Source organism: Syngnathus typhle, linkage group LG1, assembly GCF_033458585.1.
Source record: "Syngnathus typhle isolate RoL2023-S1 ecotype Sweden linkage group LG1, RoL_Styp_1.0, whole genome shotgun sequence".
NCBI classification, from domain to species: domain Eukaryota; kingdom Metazoa; phylum Chordata; class Actinopteri; order Syngnathiformes; family Syngnathidae; genus Syngnathus; species Syngnathus typhle.
This window is the reverse complement of record NC_083738.1, coordinates 7,201,986-7,220,316: the sequence shown is the minus strand read 5'-3', so window position 1 is coordinate 7,220,316 and position 18,331 is coordinate 7,201,986. Positions and strand designations below refer to the sequence as shown.

At 47.7% G+C, this 18,331-nt stretch overlaps 9 non-coding genes across 9 annotated transcripts; all 9 read left to right on the top strand.

Moving 5' to 3' along the window:
- The first annotated feature begins 1,113 nt into the window (after positions 1-1,113).
- Positions 1,114-1,185, top strand: trnad-guc (transfer RNA aspartic acid (anticodon GUC)). Its single transcript has one exon. It is a non-coding gene; the product is annotated as a tRNA-Asp (tRNA).
- Positions 1,186-1,684: 499 nt separating this feature from the next.
- On the top strand, positions 1,685-1,757 carry trnav-aac (transfer RNA valine (anticodon AAC)). Its single transcript has one exon. It is a non-coding gene; the product is annotated as a tRNA-Val (tRNA).
- Positions 1,758-2,738: 981 nt separating this feature from the next.
- trnav-cac (transfer RNA valine (anticodon CAC)) lies at positions 2,739-2,811 on the top strand. The gene has a single exon. It is a non-coding gene; the product is annotated as a tRNA-Val (tRNA).
- Positions 2,812-3,959: 1,148 nt separating this feature from the next.
- trnad-guc (transfer RNA aspartic acid (anticodon GUC)) lies at positions 3,960-4,031 on the top strand. The gene has a single exon. It is a non-coding gene; the product is annotated as a tRNA-Asp (tRNA).
- A 312-nt stretch (positions 4,032-4,343) lies between these two features.
- trnav-cac (transfer RNA valine (anticodon CAC)) lies at positions 4,344-4,416 on the top strand. The gene has a single exon. It is a non-coding gene; the product is annotated as a tRNA-Val (tRNA).
- Positions 4,417-6,604: 2,188 nt separating this feature from the next.
- Positions 6,605-6,676, top strand: trnad-guc (transfer RNA aspartic acid (anticodon GUC)). The gene has a single exon. It is a non-coding gene; the product is annotated as a tRNA-Asp (tRNA).
- A 499-nt stretch (positions 6,677-7,175) lies between these two features.
- Positions 7,176-7,248, top strand: trnav-aac (transfer RNA valine (anticodon AAC)). The gene has a single exon. It is a non-coding gene; the product is annotated as a tRNA-Val (tRNA).
- Positions 7,249-7,463: 215 nt separating this feature from the next.
- trnav-cac (transfer RNA valine (anticodon CAC)) lies at positions 7,464-7,536 on the top strand. The gene has a single exon. It is a non-coding gene; the product is annotated as a tRNA-Val (tRNA).
- A 6,745-nt stretch (positions 7,537-14,281) lies between these two features.
- trnav-aac (transfer RNA valine (anticodon AAC)) lies at positions 14,282-14,354 on the top strand. The gene has a single exon. It is a non-coding gene; the product is annotated as a tRNA-Val (tRNA).
- Positions 14,355-18,331: the final 3,977 nt, after the last annotated feature.

Sequence of the window (18,331 nt, the reverse complement as noted above, 5' to 3'; positions counted from 1 at the left end):
TTTGGCTCGGTACGCAAACTGGAAGGGGTCAATGTTTGGGGGGGAGAACGGATCAGATGTGGTCCATGACAAGCCGCTCAAAGCACTTCATGATGATGGGCGTAAGTGCCACGGGGCGATAGTCATTGAAGCAGGACGGAGCAGGTTTCTTCGGCACAGGTACGATCGTGGCAGCTTTGAAACACGACGGGACGATGGCCTGCTGCAGGGAAGTGTTAAAGATGTCCGTGAAGACACCCGTCAGCTCACCAGAGCAGTCCTTCAGCGCTCGGCCCGGCATGTTGTCAGGGCCCGCCGCCTTACGGATGTTGATAGCGGCAAGCGCCCCCCTCACGCTGGCGGCGGAGAGGCACAGGGGCAGCTCGTGTGAAGGGGGAGTGGCCTTCAGCGGGCAAGTGCTGTTCCGAGCGTCGAGCAAAGAAGCGGTGCTTGTGGCAGATAGCATGAAAAGTGTTCATGAAAAGTGTTTCTAAGAGAGGGCTGCAAAACTCTTTCAACACCGTGACATCAGTACACCAACGTTCATTAATGTAGAAACAGAGACCACCTCCCTTTGATTTTCAAATTCAAGCGCATGTGAAAATGCTATATAAATAAAGATCATGTTGGCATGTCTATTAAAAACCAGAGGTAGGTAGGTAGCTGTCATTGAGCAGACGGACGTCGCCCTCACAGCTCTGCGGCGCGGGCTTGTAGATCGTGATTGTCTGAATGCCCTGCCAAAGGCTCCGTGCGTCCCTGCTGTCCTTGAAGTGGGCGGTAATTTTGCAAGAGAACGCCCTCTTTGCCTTTTTGATGCCCCGGGACAGGTCGGCCCTCGCAGTCCTCAAGCACGCCTCATCCCCCCTCTCTACAGGTGTTGTTGTAGTGGTTATCGCGCTCGCCTCACAGGTGAAAGGTCTCCAGTTAGAAACCAGACGGAACCAAGTCATACTAGCTCTTTTGTCAGCGCATTTGACAAATTCGTCTCCAGGGCCAGTCCATGATGCCACTTTTTGCAAGACGGCTCCCGCATCACAGTCAGACAAGTCTCCATAGCGTAGTGGTTATCAAGTTCGCCATACACACCAAAGGTCCCCGTTTCGAACCGGGTGTAAACAAGTGTCATAAACTTCCTCGTTAGTATAGTGGACAGTATCTCCGCCTGTCACGCGGAAGACCGGGGTTCGATTCCCCGACGGGGAGTTACTTTGTTTATGTGAACTTAGGTATGCTGTCTACCAAAAGTGTGTTAACCTGTGTTTGCGGCAGAGTTATTACGTAACTGCAGTGGTTTTTGTGTGACAGTTTGTGTTAACTGCAGGCAGTGGAATTCCACCCTATTAACTAAATTATAAATGAATCAGTTTGCTCATTTGTTACTCCATATTCGCAACAGAAATGGTGCCTCATCGGAATTGAAGTGAACTATGATGTTTGTGGATTTCAAGTTTGGAGTTGTTGTGGCACATTGGTGTTGAATGCAGAACTGAAATCCACAAACTTTTTGTCAGCCACTTTTAAAAACCCGTCTCCGTCGCCAGTCCGTGATGCCACTTTTTGCAAGACGGCTCTGGTGCAACAGTCAAGCGAGTTTCTATAGTGTAGTGGTTATCACGTTCGCCTCACAAGCGATTGGTCCCCGCTTCAAAATGAGTCCGTGATGCAACTTTTTGCAAGACGGGTCGCTTGTGGCAGACAGCAGGTTTCCATAGTGTAGTGGTTATCACATTCGCCTAACACGCGAAAGGTCCCCGGCTCGAAACCGGGTGGAAACAGACCGCATCAATGTTTTTGTCAGCCCCTTTGAAAAACTATTCTCTGGCGCCAGTCCGTGATGACACTTTTTGCAAGACGGCTCCCGCTTCACAGCCAGACAAGTTTCCATAATGTAGTGAATGTAGTACCCATAATGTAGCTTGAACAGGTCGTGGTCGCCGCTCCTGTAGGCCTCCTCCTTGACTTTGTGCAGCCTCCTGAGGTTCGGTGTAAACCAAGGTTTGTCGTTGTTGTACGTGCAGAAGGTCTTAGTCTGCACACACAATCCTCACAAAAACTTATGTATGATGTGACAGTGTCAGTGAGTTCATGCAAGTCTGAAGTTGCAGCCTCGAAAACTCCCCAATCGGTGCAGTCAAAGCAGGCTTGGAGGTCCTGCCTTGACTCCACTGTCCATTTCCTCACAGTCCTCACCACAGGCTTAGAAATTTTTAGTTTCTGCCTGTAGGCCGGGATCAGATGAACTAGACAGTGGTCCGAGAGTCCTAAAGCTGCACGAGCCACAGAGTGGTATGCATCCTTGATCACGGTGTAGCAGTGGTCCAGAGTCTGTGCCCCTCTGGTGGGACACGTTACATGCTGTCTGTATCTGGGGAGTTTGTAACGTATAGTGGACAGTACCTCCGCCTGTCACGCGGAAGACCGGGGTTCGATTCCCCGACGGGGAGTTACTTTGTTTATGTGAACTTAGGTATGCTGTCTACCAAAAGTGTGTTGACCTGTGTTTGCAGCAGAGTTATTACGTAACTGCAGTGGTTTTTGTGTGAAATCCACAAACCTTTTGTCAGCCACTTTTAAAAATCCGTCTCCGTCGCCAGTCCGTGATGCCACTTTTTGCAAGACGGCTCTGGTGCAACAGTCAAGCGAGTTTCCATAGTGTAGTGGTTATCACGTACGCCTCACAAGCGAAAGGTCCCCGCTTCAAAATTAGTCCGTGATGCAACTTTTTGCAAGACGGCTCTCGTGGGGCAGCCAGGCAAGTTTCCATAGTGTAGTGGTTATCACATTCGCCTCACACGCGAAAGGTCCCCGGTTCGAAACCGGGTGGAAACAAGCCATGATAATCTTTTTGTCAGGCCCTTTGAAAAATTCTTTGTGTGCGAGGTTCGCCCTGTTAAGATCACCCAGAACAATAATTAGTGAATTTGGTAGAAGTTTCTGTTACCTGGTCAGCCAGCATCTGCGTGGCTTCACTCGCACGTACGTGTGGTGGAATGTAAACAGCCGCCATGACGATTGAGGAGAACTCCCGTGGTGAATAGAACGGCCGGCAGTTCATGAAAAGTGTTTCTAAGAGAGGGCTGCAAAACTCTTTCAACACCGTGACATCAGTACACCAACGTTCATTAATGTAGAAACAGAGACCACCTCCCTTTGATTTTCCGGAGAACTCCGCGCTGCGATCTGCACGAGTTAGCCTAAACCCCGCTAGCTCCACGGCGTGTTGGGGGGTTCGTTCGCAGAGCCACGTTTCAACGAAGCACAGCGCGGCCGATCTGCTGAAGTCCGTGTTCCTTGAAGTGAGGAGCAGCAGTTCGTCCATCTTGTTCGCCAGGGAGCGGACATTCGCCAGATGAATTGACGGTAGGGCAGAACGGAACCCTCTCTGCCTCAGCTTTACGAGTGCTCTGGCTCGTTTTCCGCGCCGCCGTCGCACTAGCTTGTATAACACCGCTGCTCCGGCTAGAATCTCCGACAAACAGTCTGAATCAGAGAGAACAGGAGAGAAAATACCAGAAGAAGACTGTCCAATGTTTAACAGCGCTTCTCTGGTAAAAGTGATCCGGGATGGACAGCAGAGGACACAGAAAACACACAAAATAAGACAAAGAAACAGAGAGCGACTCACCGTGGCTGCCATCCGCGGCGCCATCATACTACTACTACTACTACTACTACTACTGGAAAACAGGGACAAATGTTTGCAATCCAACAGAGTTATACACATTGAATTTCCAACTACACAATTAGTTACCTATAATAATTCAATTTAATTAAAGCCACAGTGGCAATATCTTGCTGATCGATTGTCCTTTCATGCTTCTGGTTATCAAATTCAAGCGCGTGTGAAAATGCTATATAAATAAAGATCATGTTGGCATATCTATTAAAAACAAACATCTTAATCAGTGGTTCTTAACCTACCACTATGCGGCCGGTTCTAGTGACAAGTCACAAAAGACCCTAATCCATACAAGCGTTTCTCGTTAGTATAGTGGACAGTATCTCCGCCTGTCACGCGGAAGACCGGGGTTCGATTCCCCGACGGGGAGTTACTTTGTTTATGTGAACTTAGGTATGCTGTCTACCAAAAGTGTGTTGACCTGTGTTTGCAGCAGAGTTATTACGTAACTGCAGTGGTTTTTGTGTGAAATCCACAAACCTTTTGTCAGCCACTTTTAAAAATCCGTCTCCGTCGCCAGTCCGTGATGCCACTTTTTGCAAGACGGCTCTGGTGCAACAGTCAAGCGAGTTTCCATAGTGTAGTGGTTATCACGTACGCCTCACAAGCGAAAGGTCCCCGCTTCAAAATTAGTCCGTGATGCAACTTTTTGCAAGACGGCTCTCTTGGAGCAGCCAGGCAAGTTTCCATAGTGTAGTGGTTATCACGTTCGCCTCACACGCGAAAGGTCCCCGGTTCGAAACCGGGTGGAAACAAGCCATGATAATCTTTCTGTCAGGCCCTTTGAAAAATTCTTCTCCGGGGCCAGTCCGTGATGCAAGTTTTTGTCTCTTGCGTACGTCCATGATGCCACTTTTTGCAAGACGGCTCCTATATAAAATAGTCAGGCCAGTTTCCATAGTCAAAGTCAAGTCACAGTCTGCTTTATTGTCAATCCCTTCATATGTCAAGACACAAAAAGAAACCGAAATTCCGTTTCCTCTATCCCACGGTGACGAGACATAGTACACGATAGACATACAAGTAGACGACACAAAATAAAAACAAGAAGGCATAAACAATAAATAATGAATAAATAATTAGTGATGAATAAATAATAAACAAATAACACAATAAATAAAAGGCGCAGAACTGAGCCAGTGTGCATACAGCAGAGAGTAAGCATAGCGCAAAGTACAGGACGCTACGCAGAAAGGGGGAGAGAGTTCAGGATCCTAACAGCCTGGAGTATGAAGCTGTTGGTGAGCCTGGTGGTGCGGGAGCGCAGGCTCCTGTACCTCTTCCCAGAGGGCAGAAGCTCAAACAAAGAGTGAGCGGGGTGACTCACATCACTCACAATCGTGGTCGCCTTGCGGGTGAGATGGGAGATGTAAATGTCTTTCAAGGACGGGAGTGAAGCACCAATAATCTTACCAGCCGTGTTCACTATGCGCTGCAGGGCCTTCAGGTTGTAGTCAGTGCAACTGCCACCCCAAACAGCAATACAGCTGGAGAGGACGCTCTCAATGGTGCCACGGTAAAATGTAGTCATGACGGCCGGAGGAGCGCTCGCTCGCCTGAGTTTCCGCAGAAAGTACAGGCGGCGCTGGGCCTTCTTCGCCAGTGATGCGGTGTTGGTGGACCAGGAGGGATTCTCACTGATGTGCACCCCCAGGAACCAGGCGCTGCTCACTCTCTCCACCACAGCAACGTCGATGGTCAGTGGCAGGTGTTGGGTGTGACCCTTCCGGAAGTCAACAACAATCTCCTTGGTCTTGTCGACATTCAGCAGGATGTTGTTTTCCCTGCACCACGTAGTCAGAAGGTCAACCTCCAACCTGTATTGAGTCTCGTCTCCCTTGGTGATGAGACCCACCATAGTCGTGTCATCAGCAAACTTCACTATGCGGTTGTCGCTGTAGGTTGCAGTGCAGTCATGCGTCAGGAGGGTGAAGAGCAGCGGACTGAGCACGCAGTCTTGGGGGGCCCCTGTGCTCAGCGTGATGCTGGCGGAGATTTTGTCGCCAACACGTACCACCTGTGGCCTCTGACAGAGGAAGTCCAGTGGCCAGTTGCAGAGGTAGGTACTGGTGGGGGGGAGAACGGATCGGATGTGCTCCATGACAAGCCCCTCAAAGCACTTCATGATGATGGACGTAAGTGCCACGGGGCGATAGTCATTGAAGCAGGACGGAGTAGGTTTTTTGGGCACAGGTACGATGGTGGCAGCTTTGAAACACGACGGGACGATGGCCTGCTGCAGGGAAGTGTTAAAGAAGACACCCGTCAGCTCACCAGCGCAGTCCTTCAGCGCTCGACCCGGGATGTTGTCAGGGCCCGCCGCCTTACGGATGTTGATAGCGGCAAGCGCCCCCCTCACGCTGTCGGCGGAGAGGCACAGGGGCAGCTCGTGTGAAGGGGGAGTGGCCTTCAGCGGGCAAGTGCTCTTCCGAGCGTCGAAGCGAGCAAAGAAGCGGTTAAGGTCATTGAGCAGACGGACGTCGCCCTCACAGCTCTGCGGCGCGGGCTTGTAGATCGTGATTGTCTGAATGCCCTGCCAAAGGCTCCGTGCGTCCCTGCTGTCCTTGAAGTGGGCGGTAATTTTGCAAGAGAACGCCCTCTTTGCCTTTTTGATGCCCCGGGACAGGTCGGCCCTCGCAGTCCTCAAGCACGCCTCATCCTCCCTCTCTACAGGTGTTGTTGTAGTGGTTATCGCGCTCGCCTCATAGGTGAAAGGTCTCCAGTTAGAAACCAGACGGAACCAAGTCATAATAGCTCTTTTGTCAGCGCATTTGACAAATTCGTCTCCAGGGCCAGTCCGTGATGCCACTTTTTGCAAGACGGCTCCCGCATCACAGTCAGACAAGTCTCCATAGCGTAGTGGTTATCAAGTTCGCCATACACACCAAAGGTCCCCGTTTCGAACCGGGTGGAAACAAGCGTCATGAACTTCTTCACACGTGTTCCTCGTTAGTATAGTGGACAGTATCTCCGCCTGTCACGCGGAAGACCGGGGTTCGATTCCCCGACGGGGAGTTACTTTGTTTATGTGAACTTAGGTATGCTGTCTACCAAAAGTGTGTTAACCTGTGTTTGCGGCAGAGTTATTACGTAACTGCAGTGGTTTTTGTGTGACAGTTTGTGTTAACTGCAGGCAGTGGAATTCCACCCTATTAACTAAATTATAAATGAATTAGTTTGCTCATTTGTTACTCCATATTCGCAACAGAAATGGTGCCTCATCGGAATTGAAGTGAACTATGATGTTGGTGGATTTCAAGTTTGGAGTTGTTGTGGCACATTGGTGTTGAATGCAGAACTGAAATCCACAAACTTTTTGTCAGCCACTTTTAAAAACTCGTCTCCGTCGCCAGTCCGTGATGCCACTTTTTGCAAGACGGCTCTAGTGCAACAGTCAAGCGAGTTTCTATAGTGTAGTGGTTATCACGTTCGCCTCACAAGCGATAGGTCCCCGCTTCAAAATTAGTCCGTGATGCAACTTTTTGCAAGACGGGTCGCTTGTGGCAGACAGCATGTTTCCATAGTGTAGTGGTTATCACATTCGCCTAACGCGCGAAAGGTCCCCGGCTCGAAACCGGGTGGAAACAGACCGCATCAATGTTTTTGTCAGCCCCTTTGAAAAACTATTCTCTGGCGCCAGTCCGTGATGCCACTTTTTGCAAGACGGCTCTGGTGCAACAGTCAAGCGAGTTTCCATAGTGTAGTTGTTATCACGTACGCCTCACAAGCGAAAGGTCCCAGCTTCAAAATTAGTCCGTGATGCAACTTTTTGCAAGACGGCTCTCGTGGGGCAGCCAGGCGAGTTTCCATAGTGTAGTGGTTATCACGTTCGCCTCACACGCGAAAGGTCCCCGGTTCGAAACCGGGTGGAAACAAGCCATGATAATCTTTTCGTCAGGCCCTTTGAAAAATTCTTCTCCGTGGCCAGTCCGTGATGCAACTTTTTGTCTCTTGCGCACGTCCATGATGCCACTTTTTGCAAGACGGCTCCTATATAAAATAGTCAGGCCAGTTTCCATAGTCAAAGTCAAGTCACAGTCTGCTTTATTGTCAATCCCTTCATATGTCAAGACACAAAAAGAAACCGAAATTCCGTTTCCTCTATCCCACGGTGACGAGACATAGTACACGATAGACATACAAGTAGACGACACAAAATAAAAACAAGAAGGCACAAACAATAAATAATGAATAAATAATGAGTGATGAATAAATAATAAACAAATAACACAATAAATAAGAGGCGCAGAACTGAGCCAGTGTGCATACAGCAGACAGTAAGCATAGCGCAAAGTACAGGACGCTACGCAGAAAGGGGGAGAGAGTTCAGGATCCTAACAGCCTGGAGTATGAAGCTGTTGGTGAGCCTGGTGGTGCGGGAGCGCAGGCTCCTGTACCTCTTCCCAGAGGGCAAAAGCTCAAACAAAGAGTGAGCAGGGTGACTCACATCACTCACAATCGTGGTCGCCTTGCGGGTGACATGGGAGATGTAAATGTCTTTCAAGGAGGGGAGTGAAGCACCAATAATCTTACCAGCCGTGTTCACTATGCGCTGCAGGGCCTTCAGGTTGTAGTCAGTGCAGCTGCCACCCCAAACAGCAATACAGCTGGAGAGGACGCTCTCAATGGTGCCACGGTAAAATGTAGTCAAGTCAAGTCAAGTTTATTTGTATAGCCCTAAATCACAAGCAGTCTCAAAGGGCTTCACATAGACAGAAATTGACAATTATTCTCAAAGCATCCCCTGATCTTAAGCTCCCAAAAGGGCAAGGAAAAACTTAAAAACCCCTACTAGGGGAAAATAAGAAACCTTGAGAAGGGACCACAGATGGAAGGATCCCCCTTTCAGGATCACCAGGTTGGAATGGATGCAGAGATGGCACAAATGATACAACATGAACATCAATGAAATAAAAAGTGGATGTCCATGTCAGAGCAGAGGGCTGCCGAAGGAGCCCTCAATTGTCCTGGCAGTGTCTACGAGGAGGTTGAGCTGCAGTTCCCCCATCCTGAATTAACCCACGAGAATCCAGATAGCCGCTGTCAGCATGGGTGCCACCTAACCACCTCCCCGGCCGGGGAGGGAGGGAGTGGAGAGGGAGAGAAAACAAACTCCACCCGAATCGGCCACTACAGGTAAGTTAAAGGCCATGTCATAGAAATGTGTCTTTAGACGTGTCTTAAATGTTTCTACTGAGGTAGCAGTTCTAATATCCATTGGTAGGGCATTCCAAAGCTCTGGAGCCCGAATAGAAAATGCTCTAGAGCCTGCAGACATTTTCTTGGCTCTCGGTGCCACTAAAAGGGTAGCGTTTTGCGAACGAAGGTTACGAGACGGAACATAAGGAACAACTAGGTCGACGAGATATGAAGGCGCTAAGCCATGCAGTGATTTATAGGTTAATAGAAGAACCTTGAAATCACATCTTAAATGGACCGGGAGCCAATGTAAGTTGGCTAGTATTGGGGTAATGTGATCAAATTTTCTTGTCCGAGAGAGCAGCCTTGCAGCAGCATTTTGTACTAACTGTAGACTTTTGATGCGGGACTTAGGAAGACCCGACAATAGTACATTACAGTAGTCCAGGCGCGACGTGACGAACGCATGAATAATAGTTTCTGCATCACCGGTCGAGAGGATCGGACGAATCTTTGCAATATTACGAAGGTGAAAAAACGCAATTCTGGTTATATTCTTAATGTGCTTTTGAAAGGAGAGAGTTTGGTCAAATATTACCCCGAGATTAATTACAGTATCGCTTTGAGTGATAGTACGGTTATCTATAGTTATAGCGCTTTCCTTGAATAAGTGTTGATAACGAGTTGGCCCAATTATCAACATCTCAGTTTTATCTGGGTTAAGACGAAGGAAGTTGAAAGACATCCATTGCTTGATCTCCGCAAGGCACGCCTCAAGATTACAACAATCCCGCGGATCTGTCATCGATAACGGCATATATAATTGGGTGTCATCCGCATAGCATTGAAAACTAATATTATATTTACGTATTATGTCGCCAAGCGGAATCATATAAATATTAAAAAGGATTGGTCCGAGAACCGATCCCTGTGGGACACCACACGTAACATTATAGAGCTCCGAGGACGCATTGCCATGGACCACTCGGTGCGTCCTGTTTGATAGATAGGAATGGAACCAGCCTAGTGCTGACCCTGAAATACCAACACAACTTTTAAGACGTCCTAATAAAATATCTAAGTCTACAGTGTCGAAGGCAGCACTAAGATCGAGTAGTAACATAATAATAATAATTGGCGACTTGAACCTAGACTACAAAGACAAATCATCCAAACCGCTAAAAAGCATGGCAGAAAAATTAGGACTCCACCAACTGATAAAAGAACCAACTAGAATATGTCACACTCGCAGCTCTATTCTTGATCTCATCTTCACTAATCAACCCGCAAAATATAGCATATCAGGAGTCATCCACGTAGCTGTATCAGACCATTGTCTCATATACACAGTTAGGAAAAACCCGAAACCTCGGAAAAATCATCAACAGTGCACTATTTCAAATATACCAAGATCTAAGCTACCACAGTATGAAACCGAAATAAAGAATATTGATTGGAGCAATCAACTAGCACTCACCGACCCAGAACAAATCTCAGCAGATTTCCAGAATCTTATAGAAGCCATACGGAAAAAATACACTACTACCAGAAAACTCAGTCTACGACAGAATAAATTACCATGGATAAACTCAGATATTCTCAATCTAATCGCACAGAAAACCACTGCACTGAAATTGTATAGGTCAATAAAAACTATTGAAAATAAAACAGCTCTCACACATCTTAGAAATAAATGCACCTTAGAGATAAGTAAAGCTAAAACCACTTACTTCCAGAAGCAAATCACTCAGGCCGCCACGAACCCCAAAATCCTCTGGCAGACACTAAAATCCATCACTGGGCAAATTTATGAAAATACAAATAACAACATACAAATATCTTTACAAAATACACTCACTACTGATCAGGAACAGATTGCAAATGCATTTAATAATTACTTCATCACCTCTATTAAAGAACTAACAGAACACTTTGATCCTCCGTTTCCACCCACACCTATAACTCCCTCATCAGACAAGCTAACCTTTTCTGAGATTACGCTCTCAGAGTTATCCAGTATTCTCAGCTCACTCAATAACTCAAAGGCCAAAGACATATATGAACTAAACACAGACTTCTACAAAACCCATGCCAGTAGCTTCCTACCCCTAATCCTCCATTTAATCAATCTTTGCATAAGACATTCCATATTTCCGACTGCGTGGAAAAAAGCAAAAATTACCCCCATATTTAAATCAAACGACCGAACAACCCTATCCAACTACCGTCCCATATCAATCCTCCCACCTATATCAAAACTTTTAGAAAAAACCCTGTCAAAACAACTTATAGAACATCTTGAAACAAACAACCTTCTCAACAACTCACAATTTGGCTTCCGATCAGCTCGTTCTACACTATCTGCACAGCTACTACTCACAGAATATATACGCACTTCTCTTAATAAAGGCCACATCACAGGAGCAGTCTTTGTCGATTTCCGTAAAGCCTTTGACACAGTTAATCACCAAATACTCCATAACAAACTAGCTTCCTTTCATCTCTCCCCCTCAGCGTTAACTATACTCTCATCATACCTCGCGGATAGAATCCAGGTTGTTAATATTGGTCAGGCCACATCTACTCCGTTACCATCTCCCACGGGTGTCCCCCAGGGCAGCATACTGGGCCCATTATTATTCATCATGTACATCAATGACATGCCTAACATATGCAAACAAACTCAAATCATATTATATGCTGACGACACAGTTATTTTCATCTCAGATCCGAACATCGAAACCATAAACTCCAAACTTACTTCTGATCTCCAGCTCCTACATGACTGGCTAAAAGTAAACCATCTGACGATCAATATAAAAAAAACTGAAATAATGTATTTCCACTCACCTCGGAAAAACATCTCCATAACTGTCCCCATTACTCTATCCGATCAAACTCTAGTAGTCACAAACACATATAAATATCTTGGAGTGCACTTAGACTCCCACCTCACCTACAAAAAACATGTTAACACTCTCACTAATAAGCTCAAACAGAAAATGTATGTCTATAACAAGATCAGGCCATATCTCACCCATAATGTCTCAAATATTTATCTACATTCTATCATACTGTCTAACCTATCATACTGTCTTCCCATTTGGTCTCTAACCACAAAAGAAACTCTGGATCCTATAGCCAGACTATACAATAGGGCATACAAAATACATGGCAGACTATCAATCTGGACCCATCACTGCAAGTCACTTGCACGCTCCAATGCACTAACCTTTCAGAATTACACAATTCTCATGGCAATAAAACTCTTCCATCAACTACATATAAATTATTTCCCACCTATAGTTAATTCACTCATCCCAGGCCGTAATGAAAGACAGGCCCGCATCACCCGCTCAGTTACACAGGACCTCATCCGAATCCCAGCATACCAAAACAATTTTGGTCATAACTCATTTATCCGCACATCTATTTTAATCTGGAATAAGATACCCCTTCAAATCAGATCCGCCACCTCTATTATGCAATTTAAACGGCTATACACATATTTCTTAATAACAAATCAAACTTGCACCCATTAACAATAAGATATATATATATATATATTGTATATATTGTATTGAAATGTATGTAATGTTATAGGAACCTGCTGTAAAACAGTTCTTGAACTGAGTCAGGCCAGTCCATGAAACTTTGATGTTACATGTCGACCTTTCCTTTAAATAAACAAACAAACAAACAAACAGTACAGACGAAGTGTTTGAATCCATAGCTATGAGGAGATCGTTAGTCACTTTAGCAAGTGCTGTCTCAGTGGAATGATTAGCTCTAAAACCAGACTGATTATTGGCGACCATGTAATCAATAAGCTGCTGCGCTACTAGTCATGACGGCCGGAGGAGCGCTCGCTCGCCTGAGTTTCCGCAGAAAGTACAGGCGGCGCTGGGCCTTCTTCGCCAGTGATGCGGTGTTGGTGGACCAGGAGAGATTCTCACTGATGTGCACCCCCAGGAACCGGGCGCTGCTCACTCTCTCCACCACAGCACCGTCGATGGTCAGTGGCAGGTGTTGGGTGTGACCCTTCCGGAAGGCAACAACAATCTCCTTGGTCTTGTCGACATTCAGCAGGAGGTTGTTATCCCTGCACCACGTGGTCAGAAGGTCAACCTCCAACCTGTATTGAGTCTCGTCTCCCTTGGTGATGAGACCCACCAGAGTCGTGTCGTCAGCAAACTTCACTATGCGGTTGTCGCTGTAGGTTGCAGTGCAGTCATGCGTCAGGAGGGTGAAGAGCAGCGGACTGAGCACGCAGCCTTGGGGGGCCCCTGTGCTCAGCGTGATGCTGGCGGAGATTTTGTCGCCAACACGTACCACCTGTGGCCTCTGACAGAGGAAGTCCAGTGGCCAGTTGCAGAGGTAGGTACTGAGGCCCAGCTTGTCAAGTTTGCTGATGAGACGTTGTGGCACAATGGTGTTGAAGGAAGAACTGAAGTCCACAAACAGCAATCTCACATACGAGTGTCTTCTCTCCAGTTGGGTGAGGGCAGAGTGGAGGGCAGAGCAGATGGCATCCTCAGAGGACCGTTTGGCTCGGTACGCAAACTGGAAGGGGTCAATGTTTGGGGGGGAGAACGGATCGGATGTGCTCCATGACAAGCCGCTCAAAGCACTTCATGATGATGGGCGTAAGTGCCACGGGGCGATAGTCATTGAAGCAGGACGGAGCAGGTTTCTTCGGCACAGGTACGATGGTGGCAGCTTTGAAACACGACGGGACGATGGCCTGCTGCAGGGAAGTGTTAAAGATGTCCGTGAAGACACCCGTCAGCTAACCAGAGCAGTCCTTGAGCGCTCGGCCCGGGATGTTGTCAGGGCCCGCCGCCTTACGGATCTTGATAGCGGCAAGCGCCCCCCTCACGCTGGCAGCGGAGAGGCACAGGGGCAGCTCGTGTGAAGGGGGAGTGGCCTTCAGCGGGCAAGTGCTGTTCCGAGCGTATCTCCGCCTGTCATGCGGAAGACCGGGGTTCGATTCCCCGACGGGGAGTTACTTTGTTCATGTGAACTTAGGTATGCTGTCTACCAAAAGTGTGTTAACCTGTGTTTGCAGCAGAGTTATTACATAACTGCAGTGGTTTTTGTGTGACAGTTTGTGTTAACTGCAGGCAGTGGAATTCCACCCTATTAACTAAATTATAAATGAATTAGTTTTCTCATTTGTTACTCCAAATTCGCAACAGAAATGGTGCCTCATCGGAATTGAAGTGAACTATGATGTTGGTGGATTTCAAGTTTGGAGTTGTTGTGGCACATTGGTGTTGAATGCAGAACTGAAATCCACAAACTTTTTGTCAGTCACCAGTCCGTGATGCCACTTTTTGCAAGACGGCTCTGGTGCAACAGTCAAGCGAGTTTCTATAGTGTAGTGGTTATCACGTTCGCCTCACAAGCGATAGGTCCCCGCTTCATAATTAGTCCGTGATGCAAATTTTTGCAAGACGGGTCGCTTGTGGCAGACAGCAGGTTTCCATAGTGTAGTGGTTATCACATTCGCCTAACACGCGAAACGTCCCCGGCTCGAAACCGGGTGGAAACAGACCGCATCAATGTTTTTGTCAGCCCCTTTGAAAAACTATTCTCTGGCGCCAGTACGTGATGCCACTTTTTTTACGTCGGCTCCGGTGGGGGAGCCTGGCATGTCTCCATAGTGTAGTGGTTATCACGTTGTCTTACACTTGAAAGGTCTCCGGTTCAAAACCATGTGGAAACAAGCCGCATTAATCTTTCTATCAGGCCCTTTGAAAAACTCGTCTCTGGCGCAAGTCCGTGACGGCACTTTTTGCAATTATTAGTCAGGCAATTTTTCATAGTGTAGTGGATATCGTGCTCGCCTCACACACGGAAGTTCTCCAGTTCGAAACCAGATGGAACCTTGTCGCTCGAGCTCTTTTGTCAGCCCATTTGAAAGTTCGTCTCTGGCGCCAGTCCGTGATGGAACTTTTTGAAAGGCGACTCCATTGGAATGTTCAGGCAAGATTCCATAGTGTAGTGGTTAACACATACTCCTCACTCGCGAGAGGTCCACGGTTCGAATCCGGGTGGAAACGAAGTGTATGAATTTTTCTCAGCTCATTCGAAATATTGGTCTCCGGGACCAGTCCGTGATGCACCTTTTTGCAAGATGGCTCCCGTACCACCATCAGGCAAGTTTTCATAGTGTAGTGGTTATCACGTTCGCCATATGTTAAAGGTCCCGGGTTCGAAACCGGGTGGAAAGTAACGTCACAAGTTTCATTTTGTAGCGAATTTGTGCAAAGTCCCCTCCGTGAGTCGTCACCTTTTCGTGGTGGAGGGGTTTGCGTGCCCCTATGATCCTAGGAGCCATGTTGTCTGGGGCTTCATGCCCCCGGTAGGGTCACCCATGGCAAACGGGTCCTAGGTGAGGGGCCAGACAAAGCACGGCTCACATTACCCCGCGAGCGTCTGGTGGCCGGGCCTTCGCCCATGGGGCCCAGCCGAGCTCAGCCCGAAAAGGAAACGTGGGTTCCCCTTCCCATGGGCTCACCACCTGTGGGAGGGGCCAAAGGGGTCGGGTGCATTGCAAGCTGGGCGGCGGCCAAAGGCAGGGACCTTGGCGGTCTGATCCCCGGCTGCAGAAGCTTGCTCTTGGGACATGGAATGTCACCTCTCTGGCTGGAAAGGAGCCCGAGCTGGTGTGCGAGGCAGAAAAGTTCCGACTAGATATAGTCTGACTTGCCTCCACGCACAGTTTGTGTTCCGGTACAAGCCCTCTCGAGAAGGGCTGGACTCTCTTCCACTCTGGAGTTGCCCACGATGAGAGGCGTCGAGCAGGTGTGGGTATACTTATTACCCCCCGGCTGGGCGCCTACACATTGGGGTTCACCCCGGTGAACGAGAGGGTAGCCTCCCTCCGCCTTCGGGTGGGGGGATGGGTCCTGACTGTTGTTTGTGTCTATGCACCAAACGGCAGTTCAGAGTATCCACCCTTTTTGGAGTCCCTGGAGGAGGTTGTCATGTAACATGGTTTCTAAATTGGATTTTCAGAAATAAAATCGAATTGATCACTCGACTTTATTTCCACCAAAAAATAACACCAAATTGGTACCTTCCTTTTCCTCTTTTCTGATTTAATTTTTGCAATCAAAATTACTCCAGGATTGAATGATTGTATTTACAAGGGCATCAGTGAGTGGAATTGTTCAGTTTTTGGAGGATTGAGATTTATAATTTTGTTTAATGCTTCTTCAATAAAAGAGTTGTATATACTCATTTAATTCGTTGTGCGCTAATTTGTACAATATATGCAATCGATTGTTGTGGATGGGTTGATAAGCCGATTTATTAACGGGAGATTTTAAGAATTAGTGATTAATGCATTAAACTCATTTCCAAACACTATCTTTGCCATACTTCTGCTAATTTGACTTTCTTCCGAAAAAAGGGAAGTAGGCTCGCTACCTCATCAAAAGCGAAACGGGGCCTGATCAAAAGTATTTAATTTAATCGGGCCGCGTCAAACGCTACTTGGGATGATTTGGAGGGATCAATTTGCCTTCAGAATTAATTACAGGATAATAATAATTCGATTAAATCATTTTAACCCGTATAAAGTAAAATACTATTTTGTTGGAAACAATCGAATTCGAGGAAGCACTTTTACGGTTAAGTGTTTATATATATAACGTTAGAATTAGTGATTAATGTATTAAATGTATTCTTAAACACTATCATTGTCATACTTGTCAATTTGATTTTTTTCCGAAAAAAGGCAAGTAGTCTCTTTACTTCCCCAAACCAGTAGAGCGGGGCCTTATTAAAAGTTACTTCGATGAGAGTAGCGCTACGGGGCGCTAGGCGAACGAATCCCTGAGGCCTTAAGTCAAAGTCAAAGTCAAAGTCTGCTTTATTGTCAACATCTTCACATGCCGAGACACACAAAGACATCGAAATTACGTTTTCCCAATCCCACGGTGACAAGACCTATTACACGATAGACACACAAGTAAACAACGCAATATAAAAAACAAGAAGGCACATACAATAAATAAGAGTAACAATAAATAATAAATAAATAGATAACACAACGAATAGAAGCCAGTGTGCATACAGACAGAAAAAGTACAGGACGCTACGCAGAACGGGGAAGCAAGTTCAGGATCCTGACTGCCTGGAGTATGAAGCTGTTTGAGAGTCTGGTGGTGCGGGAGCGCAGGCTTCTGTACCTCTTCCCAGAGGGCAGAAGCTCAAACAAAGAGTGAGCGGGGTGACTCACATCACTCACAATCGTGGTCGCCTTGCGGGTGAGACTGGAGGTGTAAATGTCCTTCAAGGAGGGGAGCGAAGCACCAATAATCTTACCAGCCGTGTTCACTATGCGCTGCAGGGCCTTCAAGTTGTAGTCAGTGCAGCCGCCACCCCAAACAGCAATACAGCTGGAGAGGACGCTCTCAATGGTGCCGCGGTAAAATGTAGTCATGACGGCCGGAGGGGCGCTCGCTCGCCTGAGTTTCCGCAGGAAGTACAGGCGGCGCTGGGCTTTCTTTGTCAGTGATGCGGTGTTGGTGGACCAGGAGAGATCCTCACTGATGTGCACCCCCAGGAACTTGGCGCTGCTCACTCTCTCCACCACAGCACCGTCAATGGTCAGCGGCAGGTGTTGGGTGTGACCCTTCCAGAAGTCCACAACAATCTCCTTGGTCTTGTCGACGTTCAGCAGGAGGTTGTTGGGCGTGATTGGGAGGTCATACCGGCGACTTGCCTCGAATTGAGTTACTCGGCTCGCGCGTCGGATGACTTAAGCGGGATTGGCGTCGTATAGAAGTTAGGTTGATTCCAAGAGAATTAATTTAACTCGGGTGGTTAGCTACGGACGAGTCCTTTCGCCCCGGCTTATTGAACCCGTTACTGGGGAGCCGGAGGCACTTTTTTGAAAAGTGCACGTTTGACAAGGTGCTGGAGAGCGCTCCTTCTGGGGACTCCATCGTTCTACTGGGTGACTTCAATGCTCACGTGGGCAATGACAGTGAGACCTGGAAGGGCGTGATTGGGAGGAACGGCCCCCCCAATCTGAACCCGAGCGGTGTTCTATTATTGGACTTCTGTGCTCGACACAGATTTTCTATGATGAACACCATGTTCAAACATAAGGGTGTCCATGTGTGCACTTGGCACCAGGACACCCTAGGCCGCAGTTCGATGATTGACTTTGTAGTCGTGTCATCGGATTTGCGGGCGCATGTTTTGGACACTCGAGCGAAGAGAGGGTCGGAGCTGTCAACTGATCACCACCTGGTGGTGGGTTGGCTCCGATGGTGGGGGAAGATGCCGGTCCGACCTGGCAGACCCAAACGTTCTGTGAGGGTCTTCTGGGAACGTCTGGCGGAATCCCCTGTCAGAAGGAGGCGGGGGACATTGAGTCAGAGTGGACCTTGTTCCGCGCCTCCATTGTTGAGGCGGCCGACCGGAGCTGTGGCCGTAAGGTCATTGGTGCGTGTCGTGGTGGCAATCCCCGAACCCGCTGGTGGACAGCGTCGGTAAGGGATGCCGTCAAGT